This window comes from Sus scrofa, chromosome 8, assembly GCF_054392235.1.
Source record: "Sus scrofa isolate SSC_HxYL_T2T_F1_AM1 chromosome 8, Sscrofa_HxYL_maternal_Yorkshire_Landrace_v2.0, whole genome shotgun sequence".
NCBI lineage: Eukaryota > Metazoa > Chordata > Mammalia > Artiodactyla > Suidae > Sus > Sus scrofa.
In genome coordinates, this window is record NC_139390.1 from 27,203,065 (window position 1) to 27,223,923 (window position 20,859).

General features: G+C 35.0%; 2 long non-coding RNA genes across 7 annotated transcripts in view; one reads left to right on the plus strand and one right to left on the minus strand.

Annotated features, from left to right (window-relative positions):
- The window catches only part of LOC146400378 (uncharacterized), a 444,118-nt gene that overhangs the window by 337,479 nt on the left and 85,780 nt on the right, over positions 1 to 20,859 (plus strand). The window lies entirely within an intron of this gene.
- LOC110262073 (uncharacterized) overlaps positions 8,756 to 20,859 on the minus strand; it is a 453,546-nt gene continuing 441,442 nt past the window's right edge. For 5 of the 6 annotated variants that reach the window (XR_014812295.1, XR_014812298.1, XR_014812299.1 and 2 more), the window contains one exon: positions 8,995 to 13,091. This is a non-coding gene — a long non-coding RNA (uncharacterized LOC110262073). Of the gene's footprint in view, positions 13,092 to 20,859 lie in introns of all 6 variants that reach the window. The other variant, XR_014812297.1, reaches the window with a different exon arrangement.

Genomic DNA, 20,859 nt, shown 5'->3' on the forward strand with positions numbered 1-20,859 from the left:
AACATTTCTAAGGTTGATGTCAGAAATTGTTTTGCCTGTGTTCTCTTCTAGGAGTCTTTTTGTTTTATGTTTCAGTCTTTAAGCCATTTTGATTTTCTTTTCATGCATGGTGTGAGGGTGTGTTCCAGTTTCATTGATTTACATGCAGCTATCCAGTTTTCCCAGCACCACATGCTGAAGAGACTGTCTTTTTTCTCATTTTATACTCTTATATAAATTACTGGCATATTCTATCATTCTGAATACATGCAGTGTAAATATAAAATACGAAATAAAGTATATCAGAGGAATGTGGTGTGTGTGTGAAGTTGGGAAGCTAAAGCTAAATAGATCATTTTTTTTACATCTCTGTTTATAGTGTTTCTATGCAACTATATATATATTGTTTTCTACTCTACAGCATGGTGACCCAGTTACACATACATGTACACATTCTATTTTCGCACATGATCATGCTCCATCATAAGTGACTAGACAGAGTTCCCAGTGCTACACAGCAGGATCCCATTGCTAATCCACCCTGAAGGCAACCTCTATTGTCAAAGATTAGAAGACCATATATATCTGCATTTATTTCTGTGTTCTCTATTTTGTTCCATTGGCCTGTACGTCTGTTTTTATACCAGTATCACACTGTCTCAATTACTGTAGCTTGTAATATTGTCTGAAGTGTGGAGAGTTATGCCTCCTACTTTTTTTTTCTCCTCAGGATTGCTTTGGCAATTCTGGGTCTTTTATGGTTCCATAAAATTTTTTGGATAAAACCAAAAAATCATATGGAACCATGATTTAGTTTTGATTGAACTTTATACAACAGATTACATTCTTTCTTCTCTGCTTCATTTTTGGCAAGTCAATATTGAGTTATTAGAAATGATATTATTGCATAATTACCTCTATACTTCATGCCATTATGTGAATAGACCACAAATAATGTGCACATTTTTCCTATCAATGGGCATTTGAAATGTTTCCAGGTTATTATTTTTTAATTATTAGTAAGAGAACAATGATATAAACAACCTCTTCTTTTGGTTCAAATATGCTAAAACTTATCTTGATTCTACCAAAAAGTACAATTGTTTGGTAGTAGGGAATGTGACTGCTAAACATTTTTTAAAGTGCTAACTAATTTTCTAAAGCATTCTATTCCTTTTACCCTTTCAGAATAAATAAATAGCCCTATTGATCCATATCTCATCCAGCATTTGGGGTTATCAGTGTTATTAATTGCTTCCAAAAGAATATATAAATAATGTTATTTCAAAAAAGTTTTGTTGGCTGCCCCCACAGCATATGGAAGTTCCTGGGCCAGGGATTGAAACTGAACCACAGCTGTGACCTATGCCACAGCTGTGTGGTGACACCATATCCTTAACCCACTGCAATGGGCCAGGTATCAAGCCAGTGCCACCACAGAGAAAAGCCAGATCATTGATCCACTGTGCCACAGTGAGAAACTCTTCAAAAAATTTTTAATGTGTATGTCCTTTATCACTAATGAAATTTAGATTCTCTTCCTATCTTTTGACAACCAGTATTTCCTCTTCTGTGAACTAACATTTCAGGACTTATGTCTATTTTTTATTTGTATTTATCTTTTATGTTATTGTTTTATTGGAGTTTGTAACCTTGATATCAATTACTGGCATATACTATCATTTTGAATACATGCAGTGTAAACATAAAATATGAAATAAAGTATGTCAGAGGAATGTGGTGTGTGTGTGAAGTTGGAAAGCTAAAGCTAAATAGATCATTTTTTTTACATCACTGTTCATAGTGTTTCTATGCAACTGTTACTGATCTTAAATATCTAAAACCATTTAGGTAAATATAAGTGTCCTTATGGTGAGTCTCAACCTAAATTTTACTCTAAGTCTAAAATACCTTACTGCTAGTAGTAAGATACAAATATTTGCTCATTAGTGTTTTGATTAATGTCATATTTCAGAATTAGAGGCACTTTAATATAATGTAAAAAAAGCCATTAATTTCCTGTTTTTATCAACTTGTGCTTGCAAACAATGTTGCTCTCATTTCTATGAGAGATCAGATAGGTTTGCTGGGTAATGTCCTAGCCATATATATTACCTCAATTTTTGCACAAGTTAGCAAAGAGCATTTTCCTAAACTTTAGACAATAGCTGCATACTATTCATATTTTTTCTTGCCTGGTTATATTATCACAATATAATATGATTGTTCACCTTTCAGAGTGTTTTATGAGTCTCTACACCTTTGACCTTTTTATTACATTTGTATTATTACACCATCTAGCACAATTATATTTCCATTGCCCTATTGTCAATGATCTTCCTTACTCTGGTCATAAATCTTGCCCTGTTGAATTCTTCCTGTTACTGCTAACCTAGCACTGGAACTGATTCATAAGTATTCATTTTCTTCTGAGCACTTATCAATAGTTTTCAGGTTCTCATTCCTTTAATGAATTAAGATTTCCTTAAAATTCTATTTCCTTTGGTCAAAGTGATGATCAATTATCTGCTTCATTTTTCCCCTTCAATTTCTGAACTTAAGGATTTTAATATTTCTCTTTCGGATATTTCAATCAAAGACTGAAATCATTCCTTAGAGTAATCCATTTTGGATATTGAAAAAAGTATAACATGTCCAATTTTCTATGAAGAAAGATTATTTTTGCATTTGATCAATTTCCTCTCATGCTTTACCTCAACTGCTTAGTGCTTTGCCTTGCTGCAATTGCTACTCACTTTCCTCCCAATATAGTGCCTGTAGATATGCTGGAATTCTGTTTTGTTTTGTTTTTATTTTCTCAGTTTCCTTAGTTTTACCACCATCATTATTGTGTCATTAGGGAAAAGACATTTTGGAAATTCAATTTAGATGTTATAAGCTGTATCTTCTTTATTTTTATAGAAACAGTATCTGTAATATCTAGGGAAGGAGAACATTATTTGCCCAGTTACAACAATCTGTAATTTTCGGTGGACATTTTACTTGTCTATGGCTCAATTATTCTAGTTAAAATTGGTATACAACTATTTAATGGCTTTATGTCTCATAATTCTTCACAGTCTGGGCTCAACCCACCTTTCCACCATTCCCATACCAAACACTGTATTTTACGCTAGAGCATGAATTCTTCTCCTCCATGAAACAACCCACACCCTTTTCTCAGCCTGAAAAGTAACCCTCTCCATGTTTTGAGAGAGGAAATTTTGCTAAAAAATTAAAATTTCATATGCATTTACTAAAGGAGAGTTCCTTAACACTAAGAGTGTTGACCTTGTTGTGCTCTAAGTTTCTTTTTTTTTTTCAGAGAATAAATATTTATTTTAAAATTTCTTCACTTCTGTAATATGCTAAATAGGATAGACTTTTTCTTTTTTTTTAATTGTTATTTCACCAATACAATTCTTTTTCTACTGCACAACATAGTGATCCAGTTACGCATATATGCATACATTCTTTTTTTCTCCCATTATCATGCTCGGTCGTAAATGATTAGACATCATTCCAAGTGCTAAATAGCAGGATCTCATTGCTAATCCATTCCAAAGGCAATAGTTTTTATCTGTTAACCCTAAGCTCCCCAACCACCCCACTACCTCCTCCTCCCCCTTGGCAACCACAAGTCTATTCTCCAAGTCCATGATTTTCTTTTCTGTGGACAGGTTCATTTGTGACATATATTAGATTCCAGATACAAGTAATATCATATGGTGTTTATCTTTCTCTTTCTGACTTACTTCACTCAGTATGAGAATCTCTAGTTCCATCCATGTCACTGCAAATGGCATTAATTTGTTCTTTTTTATGGCTGAGTAGTATTCCATAATGTATATATACAACATTTTCCTAATCTGGTCATCTGTCAATGGACATTTGGATTGTTTCCATGTCCTGGCTATTGCGAATAGAGCTGCAATGAACATGTGGGTGCATGTGTCTTTTTTAAAGAAATTTTTGTACAGATATATGCCTAAGAGTCGCTGGGTCATATGGTAGTTCTATGTATAGATTTCTAAGGTACCTCCATAATGATCTCCATAGTGGTTGTACCAGCGTACATTCCCACCAACAATGCAGGAGGGTTTCCTTTTCTCCACACCCTCTCCAGCATTTGTTATTTGTGGACTTCTTAATGATGGCCATTCTGACTGGTGTGAGGTGGTATCTCATGATAGTTTTGATTTGCATTTCTCTAATAATCAGGGATGTTGAACATTTTTTCATGTGCTTGTTGGCCATCTGTATATCTTCTTGGAAAAATGTCTATTCAGATCTTTTGCCCATTTTTCCATTGGGTTGTTGGCTTTTTTGCTGTTGAGTTGTATAAGTTGCTTGTATATTCTAGAAATTAAGCCCTTGTCCATTGCATCATTTGAAACTATTTTCTCCCATTCTGTAAGGTGTCTTTTTATTTTCTTTATGGTTTCCTTTGCTGTGGAAAAGCTTTTCAGTTTGATGAGGTCCCATTGGTTTATTTTTGCTTTTATTTCTGTTGCTTTGGGATGCTGACCTGAGAATATATTTGTAAGGTTGATGTCAGAGAATATTTTGCCCTCTTCCAGGAGTTTGATAGTGTCTTGTCTTATATTTAAGTCTTTCAGCCATTTGGAGTTTATTTTTGTGCATGGTGTGAGGGTGTGTTCTAGTTTCATTGCTTTGCATGCAGCTGTCCAGTTTTCCCAGAAATTCTTGCTGAAATGTCTGTCTTTTTTCCCATTTTATGTTTTTGCCTCCTTTGTTGAAGATTAATTGGCCATAGGTGTCAGGGTTTATTTCTGGGTTCTCTATTCTGTTCCATTGGTCAGTCTGTCTCTTTTGGTACCAGTACCGCACTGTCTTGATGACTGTGGCTTTGTAATATTGCCTGAAGTCTGAGAGAGTTATGCCTCCTGCTTAGTTTTTGTTCCTCAGGATTACTTTGGCAATTCTTGGTCTTTTATGTTTCCATGTAAATTTTTGGATTGTTCTAGTTGTGTGAAAAATGTCATGGGTAATTTGATAGGGATCACATTGAATCTGTAGATTGCTTTGGGTAGTATGGCCATTTTTACAATATTAATTTTTGCAACCCAGGAGCATGGAATATCTTTCCATTTATTTACATCTTCTTTAATTTCCTTGATTAATATTTTATAGTTCTCATCATATAAGTCTTTCACCTCCTTGGTCAGGTGTATACCCAGGTATGTGATTTTTGGGGGTGCAATTTAAAGGGTTTTGTATTTTTGTATTTCTTTTCTAATATTTCATCGTTAGTATACAGAAATGCGATTGATTTCTGAATGTTAATCATATCCTGCTAGTTTACTGACTTTGTTGATCAGTTTGAGTAGTTTTTGGGTTGAGTCCTTAGGGTTTTCTATATATAGTAAATATATAGTGTGTCATCTGCATACAGTGACAGTTTTAACTCTTCACTTCCTATTCGGATGCCTTTTATTTCTTTTGTTTGTCTGATTGCTGTGGCTAGGACTTCCAATACTATGTTGAATAACAATGGTAAGAGTGGGCATCCCTGTCTTCTTCCAGATTTTAGTGGGAAGGCTTTCACCTTTTCTCCATTGAGTATTATATTTGCTGTGGGTTTGTCATAAATGGCTTTGATTTTGTTAAGGAATGTTCCCTCTATACCCACTTTGGTAAAAGTTTTATCATGAATGATGTTAGACTTTGTCAAATGCTTTTTCTGCATCTTTTGAGATGATCATGTGGTTTTTTGACTTCTTTTGTTAATGTGGTGTATGATGAAGATTGATTTGCATATGTTGAACCATCTTTGTGCACCTGGGATGAATCACACCTGGTCATTGTGTAGGATCTTTTTGGTATGTTGTTGGATTTGGTTGGCTAAAATTTTGTTGAGAATTTTTGTGTCTATATTCATCAAAGATATTGGCCTATAGTTTTCTTTTTTGGTGGTATCTTTGTCTGGTTTAGGAATTAGGGTGATGGTAACATTATAGAATGTCTCTGGGAGTTTTCCTTCTTCTTTAACCTTTTGGGAAAGTTTAAGGAGAATGGGTATAAGTTCCTCTGTATGTTTGGTAGAATTCGCCTGCGAAGCCATCTGGTCCTGGACTTTTATTTGTAGGCATTGTTTTTATGACATATTCAATTTCGTTTCTAGTGATTGGTCTGTTCCTTTGATCTATTTCTTCTTGATTCAGTTTTGGCAGGTATAAGTCTCTAGAAAGTTGTCCATTTCTTCTAGGTTGTCAAATTTGTTGGCATATAATTGTTGACAGTATTCTCTCATGGTTTTTTGTATTTCTCTGGTATCCATTGTGACTTCTCCTTTTTAATTTCTTATTTTATTTGTGTTTATTTTCTCTTGTCTTCTTGGTGAGTCTAGCCAGAGGTTTTCAAAGAACTAGCTCTTGTTTTGATTGATTTTGTCTGTTGTTTTTTGAATCTCTATTTTATTGATTTCCTCCTAGATCTTTATGATTTCCTTCCTTCTGATGACTTTAGGTTTTTCTTGTTCTTCTTTTTCTAATTCACTTAAGTGTTGGATTAAGTTGTCGATTTGAGATTTTTCTTCTTTTTTGAGCAAGGCCGGTATTTCTATGAACTTCCCTCTGAGGACTGCTTTTGCAGCATCCCACAAATTTTGAGTGGTTGTGTCTTCATTATCATTTGTCTCAAGGTATTTTTTTAATATTCTTCTCAATTTCCTCATTGACCCACTGGTTTTTTAGTATCGTGCCATTTAGTCTCCATGTAGTAGGTTTTTTCTCATTTCTTTTCATGTGGTTGATTTCTAGTTTCATGCCATTGTGGTCAGAGGAGATACTTGAAATAATTTCTATAGTCTTAAATTTGTTGAGGTTAGCTTTGTGCCTCAATATGTGATCAGTTCTTGAGAATGTTTCATGTGCACTTGAGAAGGATGTGTATTCTGATTTTTTTTTTTTTAACGTAATGTCCTAAAAATGTCGATTAAGTCTAACTTTTCTATTGTTTCCTTTAGGAGCTCTGTTGCTTTATTGATTTTCTGTCTAGAGGATCTGTCCATTGATGTGAGTGGAGTGGTAAAGTCTACTATGATTGTATTCCCATCAATTTCTCCTTTTATGTCTGTTAGTGTTTGTCATAGGTATCTGGGTGCTCCTATGTTAGGGGCATATATACTGATGATTGTAATATCCTCTTCTTGAATGGCTCCCTTAACCATTAAATAGTGTTCTTCTTTGTCTTTCTTTATGGCCTTCATTTTAAAGTCTATTTTGTCTGTTATGAGTTTTGCAACTCCTGCTTTCCTGTCTTGTGCATTGGCATGAAATATATTTTCCCATCCCCTCACTTTCAATCTATATGTGTCCTTTGCCCTAAGGTGTGTTTCTGGTAGGCAGCAGATTTGTAGGTTTTTGCTTTTTTATCCAATATGCCACTCTCTGTCTTTTGATTGGGGCATTCAGTCCATTGACTTTTAAGGTGATTATTGATAGATGTTTATTTATTGCCATTTTGAACCTTGTTTTCCAGCTGATTCTATATTTCTCTTTTCTTCTTTTCTTTTTTTGGTTGAATGGTTTCCACTCATTTTATGCTTGAGTACTTTTCAGTTTTTGTGAATGTAATGTTTGGCTATGATTTGTGGTTGCCCTATTTTTTTAAGTATGTTATTCGCTTCCTATATCTGCTTACTTTAGCCTGATAATCATATAGGCTCAAACACATCATTAAAGTAAAAAAAGAATCTATTTTCTTACTTCTCTTGCCCATATTGGTATGATTTTGATGTCTTTTTTTTTTTATTAACATCTTCATGTTTGGATCTGTATGCTGGCTTATCTAAGTGACTTCTTTCCAATTGTGGTTTCCTCCATCCTATTTCTTCTTACTTTTTTTTTTTAATTTAGAGAATCCCGTTCAGTATTTCTTTTAGAATGGGTTTGGTATTGCTGCACTCTTTCAGCTTTTGTTTGTTAGAGAAATTCTTTATTTCCCCTTCTATTTGAAATGATATTCTTGCTGGATATAGTATTCTGGGTTGCAGATTTTTTTTTTCTTTTGGCACTGTAAATATATCTTGCCACTCTCTTCTGGCCTATAGTGTTTCTGTAGAGAAATCAGCTGATAGCCTTATGGGGGTTTCCTTATAATTAACACTTTTTCTTTTCTCTTGCTGCCTTTAGAATCCTCTCTTTATCTTTAACTTTTACCATTTTTATTGTAATATGTCTTGGTGTGGGCCTGTTTGGGTTCAACTTGTTTGGTGCCCTCTGTGCTTCCTGTGTCTTGATATCAGTATCCTTTAGATTTAGAAAGTCTTCAGCCATAACTTCTTCAAATATATTTTCAATACCCTTTTCTTTTTCTCTTCCTTCTGGAATTCCTATTATGCATAGATTGGCCTGCTTTATATTATCTCATAGGTCTCTAATATTGCTTTCGTGTTTTTTCATTTGGTTTTCTGTTTGATGTCCTGGTTAGGTGATTTCCATTATTCTATCTTCTGTGTCACTAATTCATTCCTCTGCATTATTCATTCTGGTCTTTATTGCCTTTAGTTCAGTTTGTATCTCTGCCAATGAATTTTCTAATTTTTCTTGGCTCCTCATATTTTCTAATTCCCTTCTGAGGGAATCTACATTACTGTTCATATCCTCTCTTAATTCCTTCAGTATTTTCACTGTCTCCCTTTTGAACTCAAAGTCTGTCAGGCTGCAGAGGTCTGTTTCATTATTGACTGCTTTAGGTGAATCCTCCTGTTGCTTTAACTGGGAACGGTTTCTGAGCTTCTTTATCATGCTTATTTTTTTCTTTTTCTGTGAATTTTGAAAAACCAAACTGTAGTTTGGCACAGTCCAGGGCTGGCTGGCAGGGTGGCTCCACCAGGCGGGGCGTGGGTGTCCAAGTTTCCATCATGGCGCTGGGTTTTATCTTCTGATAGAATCTGTGATCTGATCTATATATTTTAGCTCAGCTGACATTGTACATATCTGTCTTCCCAAGAGATTTCAAGTTATTTGTAAACATAGGCTCTCTCAACCATTTTTTCAGTGGATATTTTATTGATAGTATAGTGAGTCCATAGAAGTTGCAATAAATTGACATGCAGTTTATATTTACCAGGTAAATTCAGCACTTTGGGCAAACAAGAAATTTCTGATAGAATTTTGAGCAGCTTAGTTTATGACCATATGATTTAGTAAGGAAATGATACTAAAATATCTGTAATAGTTTATCTAGAATGTTTTATTAGATTTAATTGTGCATTCCTAGAATTACCTAAGCTGTTCTTAAGATCAGTAGATATTTAACATGAAACGTAGTATGTTTTTATTATTAACTCAGTAGGCCTAATGAATCTTTTCCTCCTACTTGAAGATCTTGCCAAGTATGCCATATGGTCCTCTATTTTTCTCTTCTTTCTCTCTGACGGTGTGGTTAGAGTCAGATGTGTGAAATGTATGTGTGTGCCACACACTAATTCTAATCTAGTTCTTTAATTGATTAAAAAGAGGAAAATCTGGAGTTCCCACTTTGCCACAGTGGGTTAAGAATTCACCTGCAATGGCTTCAGTCACTACAAAGACACGGGTTTGATACCTGGCCCAGTGCAGTGGCTCAAAGGAAATGGAGTTGCCCAGCTGTGGTATAGGTCACAAGCGTGTGTCTTGGTTTCAATCCCTTGCCTGGGAACTTCCATATGCGTGGGTGTGGCCAAAAATTTTTTTTTTTAAAGAGGGAAATCTAGATCTATGAGGAACAAACAATGTTACCTCCACTGGCAACTCTTTCCTTAATATTTTTAGGACTGTGCGAGTCACCTGTTAAGGGAAGAGAGCTGACAACATTAAACATAAAATGTAAAACTATAATTCATTTCCTTTAGTTGTATTTCTTCACAACATACAAGACGTTTGAATTGGGAGGGCATTTTCAAATACATTTGACTTGGGAGGGTGTTTTAAAAGAGCATGAGGAAGATTAAGTGAGGTAAAATTTGGTGAAGGTCAAATTCTACACAATGTTGTGCAAATTGTATCCCAATTTGTTCTGATGGATTGCACTTGACAATTAATTAGAACCTTATGAATAAACATTGAAAGGTAGATTTCATTAAAGAAAACATGGTTCAACCCTAAAAGCTCTATGCCTTTGGAATAATAACATTGATTACAATAGTTTCCAGACACTTAACTAACAAAACATTTCACAAAAGTTTAAGGTAAACACATCTTATTTTAATTTACCTATGATAGCTTTTAGATTAAGTTTTAACTGAATGTATATGTGTGCATATATCTGCATATCTATATGTGAATGTATATATGTAATAAATATATGAACTATTTAACATATAGAACATATATTAAATAAGTATGTTAAATATAGTAAATATTTATTTTTAACCCAAACTCTCAATTCTTTGATTTTCTCACCTCCTATGGTATTCGCCTTTGTTCTATTTCCATGTTCTACTCCCTTAGGCATCTTAAATTTACTATCACCAACAACTAATATCTAAAAATGTAACTTTAATCACTGCACCACTAGACCACTACTCTTCAGCACTTTCATTCTAGGATCCCTCATTCCAATGTTTTAAAAATCTTTTCAAGACTCCCAGTCCAATAATCCTATTGATTTTATAAAACAAATAAATAATGATAAAAACCATGATGGGACTTCTCTCATTTAAAATCTTTGAATGCAAAAAATTGCAGGTGAACCCTGAGGAGCAAGGGGTTAAAACTGTTGGCCTGTGATTGTGTTGCTTCTTTGGAAGAATGGGGAACTCCTTTGAGGCGAGGAAAGAAAAGCAAACATGGATCTAGGCTAATAGCCTTGTCAACTGCACACCTAGGAAGGCAAACTAAGTATATTATTAGAAGGAAGGACCACATCCATAGGATGTCCCTGCCTAATGTATATAGTATACTAAATAAACCTCTGGATCTATGAAATGGCTCACTGTATAAAGTCATGTAAACAATGCAATTTTCTGTAATATAAAACAGAAATGTTCCATTACCTAAAATTTTGCCTGCTGTGTGAAGTGACTTGCAGACCTGATTAGAGGCCTCATTTATTATTCTGGGCCAGAGAGTGTATGTCTGACACTGGAAGGTAGGAGCTACGTAGTTATGGGCAATGTCCCAGATCTCACACTAAGTCTTCAGTTCCTCTTAAAGAGTAACTGCTTAAAATTATTAACAAACCTTGATTTCTATTTCATGTAATTCTGGTTATGTGATCCTCTGATTTGTCTTATACAACTCAGTGTTTTACAGGAATCGTCCTTCACTTCAATGAGAATGTTTACTTTCTTACTTTCCAAAACAACCATTTCGCACCCACTCTTCCCTCTTTAAATGTCTACCCCACCAAAGGAAGCTGAAGGCTTTACTTTGCACATGTTGAAGAACAGGGAGGTAATCAAGTGAGAGCTCTGTAATTCTCCATATTCAAATTTACCAACCCACCTGCATCTGGGCTTGAACCTTTTCCCCTTCCTAAAATGAATAACACATTTCTGGACCAATCTAAAGCTAACTCCTCTTTGTGTCCTAGATTTAATATACTCTAATACTTTAGAATTTTGCTCCGACAATTATTCTCTCTCTTTTCCATCATCAAGTTAACTCTTTCTACTTTATTCATTTTCATCAGTTAACATCATAGCCTATCATTTTCTTAAGGTATTTGCTCTTGTTCCAGACTGCCCATTGAAAGAGTTGTCCCTGTCACCTCTATCTAATCACCTATCTCCTAGTCTCCCCTTAATCCAGAGCAACCAGACCTCTTACCACACTGCTCCACATCAGTCTCTGAAATCCTTGTTACAGACTATCCTCTCTGCTCTTCCTGCTTGCCTGCTTAATAGATCTTCATGGAAGTGATCTTTTACTTTTCTTTGAAAAACTTGTTTCCTTTGGCTTTTGTGATAACACAATCTATTTTCTGTCAGGACCAGACTGTCCGTTTTTGGTTTCTTTTACTGAATATGTTATGCTTAATCTCTAAAAAATTGGAGTATCCCAAAGCTTATGCCTATGCCCTCTTCTTTTCTGTACTTTCTTCTCCAGATCCTTTCATCCAAGGCAGTCAACAAAATTCACATCATACATATGAAGATGATTTTGCTCCTAAGCAATGTACTTATATTTCAATTGATTGATTTCTACTTGAATACCTGATAAGGTATTATACACTTAACTTGTCCAAAATCAAATTGTTGTAGTTGACTCCCATTTGTTCCCTTTCACCTCTCAATAATCCTTCCCAGTATTCACTTAATTTCTCAAGATGGTATCTTTAATCCCTCTCTTCTCTTGCCAAGGCCTTACACTGGCAGTTCCCTCTACTTTGAAATCTGACCATCCTCCAACCCTAGACTGACAAGGGACTCCACGTCATTATTAATTGCTTAGTTCGTACTCAGTTAAAGATATTTTGTAATACCTTTATGGACTCTAAGGCTCCTTTCTCTTAGATAATTATCACTGTTGAAATTATATTTATTACTTTGTTTTCTCTCTCATTCCTAGAACATGGGAAACATCAGAGAAGGGACCTTATCTGGTTGGGGGATTGTTTTTTATATATTTTTCAGCCATAAGCATATGGAAGTTCCTCAGGCCAGGGATCAAACCACAGCCACAGCAGCAACCCAAGGTGCTGTAGTGAAAACACCAGATCCTTAAGCTGCTGAGAGAACTCCAGGGTCTTGTCTGTTTTGTTCAGGGAGATGGTCTAGCACATATCTCCATATTAAAATCACTTGAGAATGAACAGATATATTGCCAGAAAAGTCTCGTTTTGATTCATAGATACACCAATCAGCAGTTTCATGACCTTTTATAATCCACTTAAGCACTGTGAACTGGTTTCCTTATCTGTCAAAATAACAATATTAATAAGGAGCTCCCATCACAACACAGCAGAAACAAATCCGACTAGGATCCATGAGGTTGCAGGTTCAATCCCTGGCCTTACTCAGTGGGTTAAGGATCTGGCTATGCTGTGAGCTCTGGTGTAGGTCGCAGATGCGGCTCAGATCTTGCATTGCTATGGCTGTGGTGTAGGCTGGCAGCAGTAGCTCTGATTTGACCCCTAGCCTTCCATAGGCAGCACATGTGGCCCTAAAAAGCACAAAAAAAAAAATGATATTAATGAAACTTTATAGCATACTTAACAGAACACATGATATAGTACCAAGCACAATATCTTATACCTATGATTAATATATTTTCCCTGTGCATAATGTAAAATATCTTGTCAAAATATGAATATAGATTATTTAGATCATTACCTTACATTTAGAGATCTTATAATAGTCCAAGGCAATGTTCTCAGTGCTTTTCACATAGTAACACATATTCTTCACAGTAACTTGATATAGAGCCTATCGTCATCCCCATTTTATGAATTAGAGAAAATTGTAAGGTTTGAGATTATTGAAGTTGATGTAGCTATTAAGTGATAGGAGTAGGTTTCCATATGAGCAGCCTGGCTCTACAGAAGGTGCTCTTAGCTACCAGGATATACTACTTCTACTCAGAAATGAAGTGTTCATGCATCTTCACGCTCTGTGTGTGTATGTGTTTCAGAATGTGTGCTTTCATAAGAGATGATAAGAGAGTGAAAGTTACCAAATTTGCAATTCATACATTTATTTTTCATGGTTTCTTTTTTATTCTCTAAATTTTCCAAAAAGTCATTGTTTTATGATCACTCTTATTTACAAAGGAAATAAAAGAAGTGGTGTAAATAATGAAATTTTCAGTATTGTGAATTAGGAGTCACCTGACCAGGTTTCGATGTTAGAGGCTGTATTCTTACATAAATGTTCATGTCATTAAACTATACCTCTTCATTTTATTATATGAGATGGAATTAAGTGGTGCCAAAACTTAGTGACAACATCCAATTATGTGGGGCATTCTTTCTTTAATACTTCATTAAACTGTTTTAGACTGTACTTTTTGGTGAGAACTAAAAGCTTTTTAAAACACCAAATTATTTTTTTCTCATTGAAACAAAATAATACCTAAATTGCCTAAGCAGTTTTATAGACATAAGTAAATGTGCAGAAGGCTTCCTGGGGTGGGCACTGCGTGATTTCCATTATAATCAGTGGGGATCATTGACTTTAACGGAAGTCATGTGGCGAGAGCCTCATGGAACACTTCACAAAATTTGAATTAGGGCCTTTTGATTTAAAAAAAAATAAAGCAGTCATATTGTACTTTCAAACATATATTACTAGTCTTTGTACTTTTATGCATTCATTTCCTGGATTTACATCTTATTCGAGAAAATTTTTAGATGAAGTAAATGCAAAACATTTAATTTTGTCCCTTTTTTTATGTGTGTCTTTATAATCAATAAAGATAGCAGTGCAGTAAAATCAATTCCTATTGCAACTCATTAGATACCTTGCCAAAAAATAGCACAATAGCATATTTCCTACCTGAAAGAACTCATCCAATACAATAGAATAAGCAAAAAATTAATGTAACTATTTAATGAAACTGAGAAAAGGTACAACATGTAATTTATGAGATGAAGTTAAATCAGGATATATACACATACACATTCTGATTTATATATATGCATGTGTGTGTATATATATATGCGTGTATTTGTGTGTGTGTGTGTGTGTGTGTATATATATATAATCTCACTAGCCTTGTAAAATGTTCTGGAACTGGTTGATTTATCACTGACTGGTCCAGATGATCCAAATGTTTATGATAGGCACACATCCAACTCTTTGTTAACAGTTTTGATTCCCATAGGATTTTGTGAGAAGGGTGTTTTTTAAAAATACCTTTTTGCAGTAGAAGAGATTGAGGCATTTATACTAGTTTCGTATTACACCATGTTTTCTATTGTGTTTCTCAGAAACAGGCGCCTAGAGGAAGATTCCTGTGCGAGGGTTTCTAGGCGGTCACAGGGAGAATCAGTCAGAAAGTGTACAGAAGAAACAGGACAGGAAAGGGAGAATGCCTAGTGAAGGTGAAATCTCGTGCAGAGTCCCACAGAAAGACATTTCAACCTGATGCCTCCATTCATTTAGGGTCATGGGGGCTATTTCCAGGAATGTCTGGGTCTCTCTAGGATATGGGCAAAGCAGGGTCAAGTTGCTTCAGAACTACAATCTGCCTGCTTGGGGGGAAAAAAAAAAAAGCATACAGAAGTATGTGATGGAGGGGAGGAGGGGGAAAAAAAGATAATGGTCATAGGGATCCAGGAAGATGTGATCAGAATACCAGCATTGCTAACGAGGTATAGCCAGTAAGCAACAGAGCCAAGTTCTTAACCCAGGCATTCCAGTCCCAGACCCCAAATCTAATTTTAAAAGTTAGAAGTCCTAAACTAGCCTTACTTTAAATAATACAGAGATTTTATCTAGGCAACAGAAAAATCTGTGGGACTTCTTCCACACAACAGAATGGCCAAGGAGGTGTTTGTAATTAACATGCACATCAATGCTCTCCTTTGCAACAAGGCCATGTTATTGTATGTAAATATAATTCTGGATGCTGGTCAAAGGGCGTAAACTTTCAGTTATAAGACAAATTGTGGGATCTAATGTTCAGCATAGTGATTATGCTTAATATTAAGTGTAAGTATTTGCTAAGAATGTAGATCTTAAGTGTTCTCAACAGAAATAAAAACGTGAGGTGTTAGATATATTAATTTACCTATTAAATGATTATAGTGATCATAATCACGATGTATGTTAAACCATAACATTGTACACCTTAATAAATCACACCTACAACCTAAATGTTTATACAGTTTTATTTGTTAATCATACCTCAATAAAGTTGGAAAAAGTCAGAATAAGAAACCAATATAATTTTGTAATCTTTATGTTTCCTTTATTTAGATGATTAGTCTTATGCTTTTAAAATTACTAAAGAAGACTTATAATACTTTTTTTTTTAGCTGTGCTCCCAGCATGTGGAAGTTCCTGGGCCAGCGATCCAACCCACACCATAACAGTGACCCTGGCTTCTACTGTAACAACATAGGATCCTTAACCAGCTGTGCCACACTGTAACTCTACTTACAATGCATCTTTATATAAAGTAGAGCTACTTATTCCATTTGTTTTCAAGACCATTGGCTATTCTTTGGTTTTTGAAATTGTATACAAAACTTAAAGTTGACCTTTTAAATTCTATACACGTGCACATTTAAACATTTTTCATGAGATTTTTATTGGGATTACTTTGATTCATCGAATCTGGCAATAATTAACATAGTTATATTTAATTTCCCAAAGCATTAGTATATTATATTACATTTTTTATTTAGTTTATTTATTCTCTATATTTTTATATTTATTACTCAATCTTTATATTTTGCTCTGAACTATATTCCCAGTAATTAATCATTTTTGTATCTGTAGCTCACCTGCTGTTAGTCATTCTTCAAGTCTTTAATTTTTCTTATTATATATTTAAGGATTATAATTTCCACTTGATTCTCTTTTACATCATCTGTTTCTCTGTAAATATGCTCTAACTCTGAACATAGCAAGCAGATATACTAAGCTTATTTAAAGAGTGCCAAATATAACTGGACCCATGTTTTTCTGTTTCTGTGGATTGTTTCTTCCCACAGATGGATTTCATTCATGCTTTTTTTTTCTTCTTATATGGCTGGAATTTTGTATCATGTGCCAGATATTGGGTTTGTACAGTTCTTTGCGGTAAATAATTTGATGTCTAGGTTAAGTTTCTCTTCTTCCAGACAGAATTCTGTATGTGTCTATGGGTTTTCCTTACCTCAAGGGTGAAACACTTTAGGGTTCCAACCCAGAGTGTCTGGTTCCCCTGAGCTCCCTTTGCTAATGCTTACTTCTGTGGGCCTTTGTCGCTGAAACCTTGGACAGTAATTCTTTGATCATAGATTTATTTCTTACATGCCATCAAGTAAAATATTAGTATTCATTCATTTTATGTAGTCCTCTTTAGTGGGAAATTTTAGGTAAAACTGAAAAAAAAAGTGTGGTATTTTGAATCCTTGAGAAAAAATGGTGTTGGATCAATGAGCTATCTGTTGACAAAAAAATGTAAAGGATATTATTAAAAAATTAAAAATGATATTATTATTTCCCCCATCTTCAACATATATTTCAAATGGAGCATAGATTTAAATTCAGTTATAAAAACTTAAACCTAAAATATTTTAGAAGAATGAACATATTAATATGTATATTATTTAACATATTAAATATTATAGTGATATAAAACTGGAATCCTCCACTAAAAAAAATCAAACGTTTATAAATTTTGTGAGATGCAGCTTAAAATCTTTTATATACTTAAAAATATAAAGCTAAATATGACTGGAGAAAATAGTTGCAAGACATACTAAGGTATACAACATTACTGGCACCAAAATGACCCTCATTCTGCTCCCTTTAATCACTACACATTCCTTTGGCTCCAAAGAAACTTTGATTCTAAAATAGGTTAGTTTTCCTTGGTCTTTTTTTTTTTTTGATATATACATACATAGATTCACGCCAAATATATTGCTTTCTTATCTAGCTTCTTTGGTTCAACATGTTAAACTCATTTAGGCTATGTATAACTAACTTTTTAAATTATCATTTCTGTCTGGAATGGTATTTGATTGAATTTTCTAGTAAAATATAATGTTTCACTGATAAATATAAACCAACTGTTGTTATAATAAGCAGAGCCATTATAAAAAATCTCTGAATTTAGAGCTTTTGGAGTAGAAAATACCAGTGAAGTAGGTTCTTCCTCACAAATTATATTTTGCTAAATTAAGAGATGAGAAATTTTGACAATCTGATATTCAAACAATGTTGAGAATTTAACCTCCCTCTATGATGGAGTTAAATGGAATACAAATAAAATATAAGAAACAACAGTTTTCAGATATTGGACAATAGGCAACAGTGGACATTAAATCCTAAGAGAAAGGAAACAAATGAGATGAGCCATATAACTGGCTGAGCTAACTGCCTAGAGAGAGTTCCCAGGCTACAGTACAGGAAGCAGGAGCACTAAAAAGACCAGAGGTTTCGCTGAGTTGAAAACACCAGATCAAAGCTATGTAAACCCAGATGTCTAGAAATGGCAAGTTAGAGAGTGCCGGAGGCCAGGGAGTACACATCCCCGAAGGAGATGGACAGCGTCGGTGAATGTACACGGAGACAGCCTCTTTGTCCCTTCTTTCAGGGCGCTGGACTGCTCAACCTTTATTGGCATAAGTGATTGTTATATACACAGTTTCTAACTACAGATTACATCACAGTGTTAAAAGTACATTGGTTAATTTTTACATTTTGTTTTTTGATCACATGGTACAACAGCAATACGTCATGTTCTAAAATCTTCAACTTAATTAAATTTAGTAAGTACAATTCAAGGACAAATAGGCACAACATATCATGTGGGAAAGAGGAGACACAGCACAAACCATCCCATGGCCAGCCAATTTTTACAAACTGAAGAGGCCACATAACAATTCTTGCCTTCAGACTAGTGTCTATCTTCAGAGTGTCCTTGGCAGAGAGACAGTGTGAGAAAATACAAATTAACTTAGCCAGCTATCACTAAAAGCTTATAAAATCAAGGACAAAACTCACAGCTAGGTTTCTTTTGATCATGAATAATATGTCTCTAACTTCTATAAACTTCATTAAAATACTAACTCTGAAGTTTACTGTATAACTAGTTAGTAGATAAACACTATGTTTTACTTAAGTTGGATTTAAATAGGGAAAAGTCCTTCAGGATGAAATTCTTATTATATTATTATTGTAATTTTGTTAAATCACAAATCACCACAGGAGAATAAGAATGGAAAATAAGAATAATAAGCAAATAACCAGGAAAGACTAAGGAAAAAACTGAATAACAAATAAAACAACAGGAAAGACTAGGTCACCCAAGAAACAATCCATGTTCTCTGGTGCAAACATGGAAATTGTTTTCCCAGGAAAGCCCCAATTCTTCCCCATCAACATCAACATGAGAGCGGTGTAACCTGAGGCCTGCCCTCGGATTGCACTGTACAGGCAGGCCTCAGCCTGTCCTCGGTTTTTCACCGTACAGGCAGGCTTCAGCCTTCCCTCGGTTTTTTACTGTACAGACAGGCTTCTATCCTGACCAGAAGCCCACCTTCGGCTTGCACTGTTCAGGTGAGCTCCCTTCCTTGGTTAGGAACCTGCCTTTGGGTTTTTCTGCCGTCAGGCAAGGTCCTTCCTCGAGTCCCTGCACCTCCTCGGCTCCCTCCAAGAGAGGAGAGGAGAGAGAGCATTATCTATTAGAATGGCCAAGATCCTGAACACTGGAGAAGCAGGAACCCTGATTCATTGCTGGTAAGGATGCAACTGGTACAGCCACCTTGGAAGGTAGTTTGGTAGTTTCTTACAAAACTAAACATACTCTTTACTATATAATCCAGAAATTATACTCCTTGGTATTTACCCAAAGGAGTTGAAAATTTATGTCCACACAAAAACCTTAACATAGATGTTTACAGAAACTTTATTCATAATTTCCAAAACTTTGAAGCAACCAAGATGTCCTTCGGGGGGGAAGGGTAAATAATCTGTGCTCATCCAGGCAATGGAATATTATTTAAGGTTTAAAAAGACACTGAACTCTCTTTTATTGCTCCTCTGATGTAATTTCTAATTATTTCTCATTTATGTGATTACATTTTTTGTCCAAATGGGAAATTTATATAATTATAATTTCTATTTTTAAAATAAAGTTGATATAATTTTTATTTCTTTTTATGGCTGCACCTGCAGCATATGAAAGTTCCAGGACTAGGGGTTGAATGGGAGCTGCATCTGCTGGCCTATGCCACAGCCACAGCAACGCCAGATCCAAGCCGCGTCTGCAACCTACACCACAGCTCACGGCAATGCCAGATCGTTAACCCACTGAGCAAGGGCAGGGATCGAACCCGCAACCTCATGGTTCCTAGTCGGATTCGTTAACCACTGCGCCACGACGGGAACTCCTAAGTGATAATTTTTAAGATACAGAATAATCTAACTCAACTGTGATCTAGTCATGCTTGGGATTTTTTCAGTTCCTCATACTTAATAAATGATTGCTTGTATCAAACTGCCCTACTTTCTCTTTTCTGTCACCTGTTCAACACCAACTCTCTCTTCAGACATCCACTCAAATATCAGTTACAAAAGGAAACTTTGTATAAATTTTGAGCCTTATTTAAATTCAGTTTTTCCCCCAAATCTACTTATTTTTTTTTCCCTTCATGTTACTTGTCTCAGCCAAGTAATATTAGAATGTTTATTTAATCATCACACCTCAGGCTCTAAGCTCTGTGAAAGGCGGCATTATTTTCATTTCACTCACTCCCATGTACTTAGTGCCTAGAACTGTGCATAGACTATAATAGGGAGTTGGTAAATAACTGTTGAATGAGTGAATAATTGAAACACTTTGACAACAGTATGGTACTTTTTTTGTTCACTTTCCCCTTCCCTTAGGTGCCTACATTGCCTTGCACTGCTCATTAAAAGCATAAAGTCAGTGTAACCAGTTTGACTATTTCTAGTCCTATCCTTGTCCATGAGTTTATATATTGAATCAGCACTGTTGCCCTTACAGAATCAATGTATCTTTGGCTGTCACTTTAATTAATTTTCATAATGAAGCTTGATTCAGCTATATAAACAGCTTAAAGTCCAGCATTCTACTACATCTCATATGACTGTGATGAAGTTTCCCATGATTCTCAAAAAATATCAACAATTTATGTTAAAAAAATACCTTGTATTGTTTCAAGAAAGGAATTAAGGAGTTCCCATTGTGGCTCAATGGGTTAAGAACCCGACAAGTATCCATGAGAATGTAGGTTCCATCCCTGGCCTCA